The 11452-nt window shown below is 43.1% G+C and overlaps 2 protein-coding genes across 3 annotated transcripts in view; one reads left to right on the top strand and one right to left on the bottom strand.

Moving 5' to 3' along the window:
- The window catches only part of TG (thyroglobulin), a 257089-nt gene that overhangs the window by 45518 nt on the left and 200119 nt on the right, over nucleotides 1–11452 (bottom strand). The gene's annotated exons all lie outside the window — the stretch shown is intronic.
- SLA (Src like adaptor) overlaps nucleotides 7908–11452 on the top strand; it is a 37278-nt gene continuing 33733 nt past the window's right edge. For both annotated transcript variants that reach the window (XR_002099592.1, XM_019528188.1), the window contains exon 1: nucleotides 7908–8155. The gene's annotated coding sequence lies outside the window, so the exon portion shown is untranslated. The remainder of the gene's footprint in view (nucleotides 8156–11452) is intronic.

Here is an 11452-nt window from a genome sequence, read left to right as displayed (position 1 = left end):
TTGACCCCAGTAATCTTTCCTGCCACGGCAGGGGGTCAGACTAGATGATCTACTTGGGCCCCTTCCGACCCTAGAAACTATGAAACTGAGCCATAAAATTCCATCAACTCCCTCAGTACCACCTGAATAGAAATGCCGCAACCACTGCCGAGCAGTTGGTTTTAAACTTTGGGTGGACAAGGAATCAAAGCAGGTTGCAGCTGCAGCCTCCTGGATCTACTTGTTTCAACCCCATGTGAAATGGGGTGACTTTTTGAGGAGGAGGGATTTTTCTACTCAAAGGTCTGGACCTTTCCATAAAAAATAGAATGGTCGTCTAACATCTGACTTTACTGAATTTCCTGATGTTCGTTTTCAATCTTGCCAACTTCCAAGGAGGACTAGAAAGAAACTAATTTAGTGGGAAAAGAATGGGCTAGATCATCATCTAGGTAAATCAACAGAATCTACTATAATTTCAGAGGGATCAGAGCTAGTACTCTAATAAGTGGACCTGCTCGCTCCTACATGGGCCTAAACTTCAGTATATTCTCAGAACTCCAGTAACACCTACTGCTTCCAAGTTCACTGTGGTCCAGTACAGCACTTTCATTACATGCCTTTTTGGAGCCACTGGGTAACCCCATTGATTTCAAAGCACATGTTACATTTCTTTGCTGTATCAGGTCTAGAGAAGCAAAAGTGATTGCATACAACTTTTGATATAAAAGCAAAGTAGTGAGTCAAGCTGCAGGAAACTTTTGCAGTGAGGTGAAACAGCTACACCATTTCTTTCTGAGGGAGGAATGTGGCCAGCTGAGGTCAAAGAGAGACCAAAGCTATGTAAGTCAGAAAAAAATTCAAGCTTTCCCAAGGATGTCTGGGGGCTTCACAGCATTCAGAAGTGTTTTGGGGGTGGGGGACTAGGGTTACTTCAGAGTCCCTTTCTTGTCACATTTTTGCTCCTCCTTCTAGCAGCAGCAGTTTTGCAACAGGCGCAGGAGTTCCTGTTGTGTTCTTTTCCATGGCAGTGGCCACTTCCTCAATCTGCTTTTTGTGATAACATTTGTATTCAGGAAGCAAGTCTTGTGCTTCAGCTTTAAAATGTCTATAAGATCCAGTCCTGTGCCTTAGATTTGACAACCACTAGCTTTTTTGGTGGTGGTGGTAGCTGGGGGTTGGTCGGCGGAAGACTCAAAAATGTTTAAAAGCAATAGCATAATTTCCCCTCCCTCTGAAATTTCTGCCAGGATCTGGGGGGAAAAAATGCTGAGGTTCCGATTAATATGACTTAGATGAGCAAAATTGTACAAGTTCCTTGTTTTTGTACATTCACACCACCATTTGAGCTCATTGCTTCCTCATCAGCAGGCCTCAGGAACAAACGTGTGAAAGCAGAACCTGGACACTACTCAGAATGAAGTTGCTCCCACTTTGAGCAAACGGCTCTCATATTCAACAGCAATATTTTCTAAATAATACGCCCACACTGGTATGCAAGGCCAGGACACAGAGGGGGCAAAAACCACAGGAGAAAAAGAGCCTGCATTTTTCTTAGTCACCTTCACTATAGAAATGATCATATCATGGTCTGAGTATTTGCTGTAACCAGGGACGAAGTGGATATTAGCTTGAAAAGAAAATGGACCTGTTTGGACAGATGCAGAAGGGGCAAAATAATTCCTTATTCGCACTGCCCAACATTCACAGTACTGCCAACCCAAAGCATTATAAAATCATGAATCATCATCTGTGACACTATCAATGAATCAGGCACTATACATCACTGGCTTAAAAATAACTTGGGGCTCTTTTTGTAATTTGTGTTATGGGTTTTTAAGTCACTTGAGCTGATGCTGCTTTGCTAACATTTTTAGGACACTGATCTCCTCACATAATCATACGATTCCAGGAGATGGGTCTTCAAAGAAAATACCGTGAAATTTGTAATAGTATCTTGAGAGTTTGCAGCACTGTCTCTGTGAAGAAGGCAACTCCAAAGCCTGTTTCCTGCTTAAATCCCACTCAAAATAGGCCTTAGCTGGGACATGAAATCATTCATGGTTCCTGCTCTGGCAGTCTTCTCAGAGGTGACTCACCATGCCCCAAGAAAAACTATCAGACCTTTTGTTAACCTCATTTCAAAACTGGGTTGTGAACGACTGAGAACAAACTGAGGGATTTGGGTTGAGCAAGCCTGTGTACTGATATTGCGTCTCTCCAGCTTACAGGAACAGAAGGAGGAATTATAATGAGCATTGTGCAACTTTAATGAATGACTGTTTCATTGAAAAGGTGGCATTATGTGAGCCGCTCAGAGCCAGATCCTATTCTACCTATTTGGTGCCTAAGTGTCATCCTATTCCAGCCTGCTGAGTCCCTGAAAAACTGTTACTACAAAAGGAGGGCAGGTCCTTCTCTTCTTTACTGCTTTTTTTCCATTTAGTCTTATGCTAAGATGACATTAATTCATGCATTAATGAGTTTCCAGGGACTTGAGTGGGGTGGAATAAGATTGCACATGGGTGCATAATACAGTACGCAGAATAGGAGCCATTCCTTAGATTGGAAGCTCTTGGAGACAGACTGGCTTTTCTGTTCTGTGTTTGTGAAGTACATATCATAATGCCTTGATGTGTGTTGAGGGCTTTCTATGCTACCCCAGTACAAATAATAAAGGCTAATTACTGTAAAGGAGACCATGCAGGATAAGGGGAACAGACCCCCCCTGCTAAACCACCTTTTTCTTCATCACTTTTATGCTGAATACTCACTTCTGCAAAGTCTTTCATTGTTGATCCCACAGCAACCTACAAACCAGAAACTACTGCCAAGCCCTCTGCATCCTCTATACCAGGTACCTTTATTGATCATGATGTTCTCCTTTTGTTTTTGGCTTAGTTTCGAACTGGTAATCCTTCAAGGGTAAAGCTGTGCCCTTCAATACATGTGTAACAGAGTTGTCCTGGATGGGTACAACACGACAGAATCCTTCTTACCCAGAAAGGGCACTATGCACATCAACAGCAATAATCCCAAAGGCAAGAGTGGGATCTCTCTAATAAGTGCTCAGGCTAATGACATGGCCCACATTTCCCTCTGACTAGGCAGCATCAAAGACAATTCATAACAACGACAGCCTTATGATGCATTAATGGTGGTGCTCACAGAAATCTATGCACTTTCCAGACTCGGGTTCATCGAGCACGTGGACACTACAGCGGGAGTCTATTCGATCATCGAGTCAGCCCTGGATATCACAGGCCCTTACATTTCAGCCAGTCGACTTCTGCTGTCCTAAGGCAGCACTTGCATTTGGCTCAAGTGCATGTTCCAGGCGGGTGCGCTGGGGATGTGGGTACCCAAACTTGTTACCAAGTTGTAAGCTATGCTATGAATTTATAGCACCTCAGCTACTCAGCTGTGGTACCTGCACACATGCACAACCTTACCCCATGATAAAAGCAAGATAGGTTAATTGAAAAGGAAGCTACCCCACATTGACCACAGGGTAAGAGTATGCGCGCAGGCTGTCACCACAGAACAACTGACACCGTTCATTCGTACCCAAACTTACCTCACGGTAACTTTTGTGTGCTTCTGCCTAGATTGGCAGACATGAAGAGACGGAAAAAACAAATATTTCCCTTGGTGGCTTGTGCAAATGGTAAATCACTCTCAGTGTTAAAAAAAAAAAATATCTCCTTTGATTCTAATTTCAATTCATTTGGCTTTACCTTCCAGTCTCTGGCTCTCACTATGTCCTTCTCCACTGAATTAGAGAGCCCATTTTGAGTTCCCTTTTCTCCCCAGGAAGGTCCTCTCACTGCAAGGCAATTGCCTCTCAGTCTGCTGGCTGATGAACTAAAGATAGCTTGCTTTTTTGGTCTCTCACTGCTGGTATTGTTTTCAAATAATTTTCATGGCTCTTCCCTGCTCCTTCTCCAGAATCCCAGCCTCTGCTAAAACGTCCATGCCAAGACTGTACACAGTGCTCTCACAGCAGTCTTGCCAATGCTGTATACTCACAGCTCTCCTGTTTATATGGCCCAGAGCTGCATTATGTCCCTTCTGCCATAGTGTCACCCTAAGAGCTGAGACCGAGTTGCTTGTCACTACTCTCCAGGAGACGCTCCCCTATTCTGGAGGGTTGCTCTGCATAGTCCCTAGAGGTATCATGTTGCAGGTCACGGAGCTTACAGTTAGACACAGCTTGTAGAAGGAGGTGCTATTTGCAGGGAAGAGTACAAAAATGCCATACTGGATCAGATCATGGATCCATCTAGCTGATACCCTCTCTCTCACAGTGAAAAAAAGCAGATGCTAAGGGCAGAGTATTTATACAGTCTGTCCAGGCTGAGCTCTCCCCTGCCTCTCTTCTAGGGTGGCCATTCATCTGGTTTTATAAAGGACAGTCCAGTTTTCTGCTACTCTGTCCTCTTGATATGAAACCAGATGCCTTTATGTCCTTTATTTTCTTCTGCAGACTTCCACCAGTCTGACATAAAGGCGTCCAGTTTCATATCAAGAGGACAGAGTAGCAGAAAACCAGGCTGTCCTCTATAAAACCAGACAAATGGCCACCCTACTCTTTTCCCGTATACCTTCTAGTTTTCAGTGGACTAGGAAGTCTGAAACTTGGAGGGTGCAGCCTTATTATCATGTTTAAAGTATGGCAGTTGAGTAGCATTTGGTTTTCCCTGGAAAAAATAATGGTAAGTTTTTCTAGATTCCCAGCAAAGCTGGCATGAGACTTCAAGATGTGCAAAGGATGAAGGCTCTTGTGCATGAGCTCAGGAGAATCACTTCAGATATAGGAGGCTGCATGGAAGAAGCAAGACTACTGGGAACAGTGGTAGATCTGTGTGGCAAGGAGAGTCAGAGGGAAAAACAGCAGGGCAGAGGTATGAAAGCATCTGCTGTGGACAGCTCAGATGTCTGAAGAGCAGGAGGGGCAATAGCCCCATGGGAGACACTGCTGCTGTCTTGGGAGGAAGTGTTGGTGCTGCCAACAGCCAGGGAGCTAACCATCCCCTGTGCCACTGAATCCCATCACCTCCAGGACATAGCAACACTGAATTCGGCAGCATGTACGGTCCCCTTAAGGCAGCCCTGACTCTTGCACCCTGACCTTTCACCCAAGATCTGCCCTGACAGCTGATCTCTCCCAACTGCCCCAACCCCAGACTGCTCCCCCTCGCTGGTCTTCCTGTCCCTGGGTGCCACAACAACCCCATGCCCCTTTCTAAGTGCCACTCTGACTTCCATCACCAGCAACCCCTTATGCTTGGGGCCTAGGACTCGCACCCTTGTCACCCACTGCACCCCTGTTACACTACTGCTCAGATGACTCGCTCACTGCCTGCTGGTTAAAGTATCAAGCCAGCAACTTTCAGTTACAGGATACAAATGCCTCTGGCATGCCTTGCAGAGTCCAACTGAATCCCATGGCAAAACGCTCCTTGATTTAGATTGGGGAGGAGCAAGCCAACTGTGCAGCATCTATTCCATTTAAATCATGCTGTCAGGCTGTTGTGTGGACACTGCATTAGCACTACCATGGTTGCAGAGGTGGAAAGCCCTTGCCTATCAGCAAAGCATTAGCAATCAATAGTCCATAACTTTCTCCACCAAGAATTGATCTGATTTTCTTTTAATGTGCTTCTGTTGGGCCCAAGATTGTCCATGTTTGGAACACAGCACACCCTACTTTGCCAAGTAGATGTGCATTTCAGTCTAACTTTATAAATATTGCCTGTGTCTCAGTGCTACAATCCCTGAACAGGCTGATGCCAGGGCCCCTTTCCAACAAAGCAAAGAACCATGATTAAAAACCAAGCTTGTTGTGCCTTCAGGGTTTTCTCCAGCAGTTCCAAACTGCTACACGGTGGGTGTATCTACATGTGTAGATCATTAGAAGCAATAAACTCCAGTGCATATTGTGCTGGAGTTTACTGCTACCAGGTGCCACTTTTGCATGCATGTCTGGGACTGCAGCACATTGGACTGGGTCAGAGCAACCCCAGCTGGCAGAGGGAACTAGGGGGTCAGCCTGCCAACCCAGGGCTGCTCAAACCTGGCTCAATGTGCTGCAGAAGGCCTGGCTGGGGCATGAGGGTGCTTCAGTGCCAGTAGGCAGCTCCCACATCGAAGCACCATCTTGCCCCAGTCATCCGGGGCATTGCTGCACAGTAAATAACTCTGTAGTAAGACAGCACTTGTATTTACAAGAACTATCCTACTGCAGAATTTATTAGGCCTAATAGAGCCACACAGGTAGACTGAGACTGAGTTTCTTGTTCTGCTGCTTGTCACTGCTTTCCAAGATGCTTGCCCCCATTTAGAGGGGTGCTCTGCGCTCTTTGTTCCTAGCGCTATATTTTCTCCTAGACTGAGTTGCTTGCGTCATTGCTTGTCACTGCTTTCCAGCATGAAAGAGCTAATTAGGCAGCTCCGCAGTAAACGTCTCATATAGACATGTCCAGTGTGACGGGTTTAAGTGGACTGAAAACAAGCTACATACTTACCTGGAGTATGCACTTGCATACACTTAATGGCAGTTATTATACCTCACTTCCAAGTTGTCCTGAAGGACTAGCTCATCTCCTTCCTCATTTCAGATGCCAATTATTTTGAGAGCTATATAAAGTTCAATTAAAGTTGCCGAGTAGATAGCAGAGCTGTCAGATGCACATACGCAGCTTAGGCACTTACCACATTTCTGCTTGTGGGCTATCTCAGTAAGAAAAACTCCATGCACCTCCTGCCACAGAACTGCAGTTTGGAGAAGCCATCAAGTCCCCAAAATTAGACCTGAACGGGCAGCAATCATCAGGCAGCACTGAGGTAGCAATGGCTGCTGTCAAACCAAGTCTCCCAGAGCACTAGATTTGTGAGCTTGTGTTGGCTCAGCAGTGCAAACCCACTTCCACCTTGAGCCTCTCAGTAATTTCCCTTCCCCTCAAGGTAACAACTGTGAGCAGAGCACATTAAAACACAAAACTCCCCTCTAATTACTGTGGTTCAACATTTTGGCACACCTTCTGTCCTGGGACTTTAACCAGGCTCCCTTGGTTGCAACAAATCCTACAGAACAGCTTCTTTGCTTTTTTAGCCTTACACATTTTCCATTTCATGAAATATCATGGCTTGACAATGAACTTCTGCTTGCAGCCATTCTCAGGCTGACATATCAATCAACATCTGCACTCAAGAGAAATTTTTTTTAATCCCACTGTATGAGATTATTCATATCAACAGTCCAGAGTACATTCAGGGCACAAGAACAAAACAGAGCACTAGGCTATCTCAAGCAAGCTAGGCACATCTGTACTTATGCAACTGCCATAGGCTCAATGAGTGACTTTTGAACAGGTCGTTTCATAGCTCAGTGCTTCAGAAATGACAAAATTGACCACCATAAAGGTAGCAGGAGGCTTAATTCAGTACATTGCATGATGCCTTCTGAGATTAGAAGGGGCTTTATAGACAGGCATTTGGTCAACATTATTTATTTCACTGCTGCGGTTGAGCAGTCTACATTAAATACTTTGAAGCAGGGGTGTGCCAGGGATTAGATCAAAGGGCTGAGAATGAGGACGATGCTGGGATCTAGTCTGGCTTAAGACAGGATCATGATCATGGTCAAAGTTTTGTACCTTGGCCTGTCTAGCTGCAAACCCAGAAAAAAAACAGGACCTTATGGAAAATAAGTTGCAGGCTTTGGAGGTTGAACTTTATTGGATATATGTAGTAAGGGGGAGGGAAGAATAGAAGCTGGTGCTTTACTGATTTAAAATACGAATTATTTGTGTTCATTTTATTATCTGATCTGATCCGATCAAACAAACCATTGTGTAACATGCCCAAGCCCACCCCCCCTGCCATTTTCCTCAGCATATAGAGAAAGTGTCACCGAGACCCCAAGTGGTCACTTGCAACAGGAACCTCATCTGTTGAAAACACTTCAAGCCTTCCTTCTCTCTCAGAGAGGAAGTATGTGGCCTGTTTGACAAGTGCCGTTCTACATGACAGGGTGAACTTCACAACACGCTCATTCGACTGGCTGCTTCTCAACCTCATCAGCTAGATCCTGCTAGCGGCATGAACACTGTATTATGACTTCTCCTTTTCTAAAGCCTACTTCAAACTGGAATACAATGCTCTGCATTTAAAGGTAAGCATTGCTCTGTTATGTTTAGGATTCTCTAACTAGTGGGCCAGATCTCCTAATCCATATTTAAGTCCAAAGAAGATTTGTCCCCAGTAACTGATGAAGCATGGACCTTATACATGGAAGATAGAGATAGAAAAGGTATATTAGATCATGTGGCCTTTTGCTCCTTGCTATGGTTTTCTGCAAAACAGAAATGAATGCATACTTTATTTCTACTGAAAATTAAAAAAAAAAAAAAAAACTTTAGAGGAAGACTTAAAAGCCTTTAGGGAGGCAAAGATTAATGTGCCTTCATTTGAAATAAATGCCACAAATGGAACAGCGGGTTTGGGTTTTTTAATCAAATTGCCAAGGGGGTTTGTGATGAAATGTTTCTGTTTTTTCAAGGTACCTAGATTTTGCAGTGGTTTTCATATGCTTTTATTAATACAGCATTAAGGATCTGTCCTAACTTTTCCAAGTGCATACTACATCCCAAGAGGTACAGGGAGCTAAATTTTGCCAAGTGATCCAAACCAGGGATTTATAAGGAGCTTCGGGTAAAATACTTAAAGATACAAGTAGTAAAATGTGTTTTTTCAAATGTGTAAGGTATGGATTCCTGAATGTTATCAATAACAGTGACTATGTTTCTCAAGCTGCAAGGACTTAGGCACATATTTCCTATGGATTTTAATGAGTATTAAGTCTTGAGTACCTATTTGAAAATGAAGGTGAAAAATATACAAATACAGTAAGGCAGAAAAAGTGCACAATATATTGTAAATAATTAATCCAGTAATTAATGAATGTGGCTGAAATGTACTAGTTGGTAAACCTGTTCCTTGCAGAATGGAAGATGCTTATGTTTTTGCTTTTTTTTTTTTTTTTAAATAATCTTCCTTCAATCTTCAGAATATAACTTTACAAAATCTTTAAAAAGCAGTTTCATTTCAAACATACCATAGTAATTTAAATAATCCAACACTGTATCCTCTTTAAAAAGTAGGTACTGTGGAGTATAAGTTTTTGTGCTAATCTTTTTGCAGCAGCAAGATATTGCCCTCCTTGATCCTCCTGCTTTGCCTGTAGCTGGTTAGGGTGTTATGTCTTATGGTTGCGTCAGAGTTGACTATGTAATTTTTCTAATACGTTAGACAATGGATTTGTCTGGGATGGTTTGGATAGGTATGATCCTGCTTCATGCAGGGGGCTACACTAGATATCTTGTTGAAATCCCTTCCAGATCTGCTTTTCTTAGATTTTGGGTCAAAACGGACCTCAGTACATCATTGAATCCAAAGTGTTTCCTGACAACGACTAGGATCCCACTTCCCATGAGCAGGTTTGAGTTCACACCCAGGATTGAGCTCACAACCTTTATGCCACAAGTTCAGTGTGCAACCCCTAAGCCAGAGGACAAGATGCACATAATTTCTATTAATCCATGAGTTGCAAATATTCAGTGAAAACCTGTACCTAGAATTACTTGGGTTCTCAATTTAGGTTGCTAAGACCACAGTCCTTTGATGGCGTTAATGTGAATTGACTCCTTGGCTTGCATGGAGCCCTACTGAAAGCACTAGGGCTCTGGGTGGATACAGGAGTCTCTCTGCAAAGAGCTCATTATATACGTAGAGCCTTAGATGTTTAAGTACCAGTTTGTGGTGCAGTCAAACACCGGCAGGTCAAAGTGACTTGAACTGTGCTTGCAAATTGTCATGGTTAGAATTATTTGCTCTCTGAAACGGTATATCCCCAAAGCTTAAGACTGGCCAAGGAGTGCTGAGTGCAAATTTACTCTTTACAGTGAAATTTAAACACTTGTGAGAGACTTCAGAACTGATCTTTGTATGGAGAATGCCACCTCTGTCCTTCCAAGGAGAAAAACGGTTGCAATATAACCTTCAGTGACTGTTATTCCTCAAAATTGTGAGGCAATCACAGCAGGCCTTCTGGGCTGCTGCTGGCATTATCTGTCATTATTGTATCTTCCGCAAGCCCCACTGAACCAGCCTATGAGTCTGCCATCAAAACCTGCAATTATTGTACATAGGGGATATTTGCCCTGCCTACATCCCAAGCATTTGCCACAAAATTTATCATACTTAAATGCTTTCAGTAGACTCCTTGTTATATGAATTTAACTTATAAAGCTAATTGTTTAACAGTTTAGTTAGATGACAAACAACTGGCTCATCCATAAACCACAATGCATACTACTATGCAGTTACCTATCTGTCTTCCCAAATTGAAGAAAAATAGCTTGGTTTATTGTGCGGTGATGGAGTAACATGTCCTGCGGAAGGACATGTTGCTTACTTGCACAGTCTAGTTGTGTACTTAACCATGTGCAGTGCTGTTTAGTATTTGATTATGCCAAATAAATCAAGGAACATAGGAATATATAAACTGAGTGACAGAACTGGAAAGAGCCTCCTAAGACATCAAAGTCTAATTTCCCCAGCTTTACTATTCCCTATCCCTATGTTCCAGGCCAAACAGGTGGTGGTGATATTGACAATCCACCACCACCAAACAATTTAATTCACAAAGCCCTGTCCCCCCTTGAACGAGTTCCTCATGCCATCGTTTCCATTCCAAACACCCACAGAGAGTGAAGTGTTTGGAAACGTATTCTTGAGCCCATTAGAGCACACCAAATATGCTGTTATTCTGGCTAAGCGTTTAATGGTGAACTTCATTTGCAAAGCACACGGCAGTCCAAGGGTTCCTCTTTGCAAATGCGATCACTTTGGAGGAGTTCATCATGGGAAACTTGCACCTTTTCATTTTCTTTTCTCTTTATTGTAAACAAGTGTAATTAACGTCAGTGAATCTTAAGATGGAAAATGTCACTGAGATAGATAATGGAACGAGATAGCTGCAATCACATGGAAACACTAAGTGCAATTGAACAAATACGGAAGAAAAGCATACACTTAGTGAATGGCATTTAGAATTTTTCAGGAAGTAAGGTAGCATTTTGTGATGATAGAGATGGCATAATCTAACCAAAATAGCTTACCTTCAGATAACCACATGCTCTGCTAACAAACTTATTTGAGGAGCACGTTAATGGATAGAGGCACTGAGGCCTTATGGGTTCTGACAAGTAAGTGGCTTTGCATTATCCAACTTTATAAAACTGAGCAGTCAAGGGCCCTGCATTGGGTATGGACATACCTACTGATGAAGGCAATGGAAGCCAAGTTCTTAAACAGATTCATATGGTTAAAACATGTAGAGATGTTTCCAAAGTGCTTAAGTGACTTAGAAGCCTTAAGGCTCATTTTCTAAAGTGATATTGGCACTTGG

The sequence above is a fragment of the Gavialis gangeticus genome, unplaced genomic scaffold, assembly GCF_001723915.1.
Source record: "Gavialis gangeticus isolate Ggan-Ray unplaced genomic scaffold, GavGan_comp1, whole genome shotgun sequence".
Lineage (NCBI taxonomy): Eukaryota > Metazoa > Chordata > Crocodylia > Gavialidae > Gavialis > Gavialis gangeticus.
This window is presented reverse-complemented; position numbering and strand designations above follow the sequence as displayed.